This window comes from Oncorhynchus keta, unplaced genomic scaffold, assembly GCF_023373465.1.
Source record: "Oncorhynchus keta strain PuntledgeMale-10-30-2019 unplaced genomic scaffold, Oket_V2 Un_scaffold_6227_pilon_pilon, whole genome shotgun sequence".
NCBI lineage: Eukaryota > Metazoa > Chordata > Actinopteri > Salmoniformes > Salmonidae > Oncorhynchus > Oncorhynchus keta.
The window spans coordinates 7,501-8,508 of record NW_026290976.1 but is presented as its reverse complement, the minus strand read 5'-3'; the positions used below and the strand labels follow the sequence as shown (position 1 = coordinate 8,508).

The window sequence follows — 1,008 nt, the reverse complement described above, 5'->3', positions numbered from 1 at the left end:
ACTCTGGAATAGGATAGAGTATAGTACTGTAAAGTAGAGCTGAGGACAGTAGGGTACAGTAGAACTGAGTAGAGTAGAACAGAGTAGAGTAGAACAGAGTAGAGTAGAACTGAGTAGAGTAGAGTAGAGTAGAGTAGAGTAGAGTAGAAGAACTGAGTAGAATTGAGTAGAACTGAGTAGAGTAGAACTGAGTAGAGTAGAACTGAGTAGAGTACAGTACAACTAGTTGAAGAGTAGAGTAGAACTGAGTAGAGGTAGAACTGAGTAGAGCTGAGTATAGTAGAACTGAATAGAGTAGGGTACAGTAGAACTGAGTAGAACTGAGTGGAACTGAGAAGAGTAGGGTACAGTAGAACTAGTAGAATAGAGTAGGGTACAGTAGAACTGAGTAGAACTGAGTAGAGTAGAACTGAGTAGAACTGAGTAGAGTAGAACTGACTAGAGTAGAACTGAGTAGAACTGAGTAGAGAGTAGAACTGAGTAGAGTAGAACTGAGTAGAGTAGAACTGAGTAGAGCTGAGTATAGTAGAACTGAATAGAGAAGGGTACAGTAGAACTGAGTAGAACTGAGTAGAGTAGGGTACAGTAGAACTAGTAGAATAGAGTAGGGCACAGTAGAACTGAGTAGAACTGAATAGAGTAGAACTGAGTAGAACTGAGTAGAGTAGAACTGAGTAGAGTACAGTACAACTAGTTGAAGAGTAGAGTAGAACTGAGTAGAGTAGAACTGAGTACAGTACAACTAGTTGAAGAGTAGAGTAGAACTCAGTAGAGTAGAACTGGTGTGTTGGAGACAGAATACAGTAGTATTAACTAGGTACCTGTCTGTCCTATGGTGTGTTGGGACCTTTGAGAGACAGAATACAGTAGTATTGACGAGGTACCTGTTCTTCCTATGTACAGCAGTGGTGCATTGGGGCAAATGGAGTCAGATGATGATGTGGAGAGGCTGGTCTGTTTCTCTCCTGTCTGGGGTCCACCACGAACCATACATCCTGCTTCTTACCT

General features: G+C 41.7%; 1 long non-coding RNA gene across 1 annotated transcript in view; it reads right to left on the bottom strand.

Moving 5' to 3' along the window:
* Nucleotides 1-971: 971 nt before the first annotated feature.
* The window catches only part of LOC127929258 (uncharacterized), a 2,513-nt gene continuing 2,476 nt past the window's right edge, over nucleotides 972-1,008 (bottom strand). The window contains exon 4 of the long non-coding RNA XR_008134187.1: nucleotides 972-1,006. This is a non-coding gene — a long non-coding RNA (uncharacterized LOC127929258). The remainder of the gene's footprint in view (nucleotides 1,007-1,008) is intronic.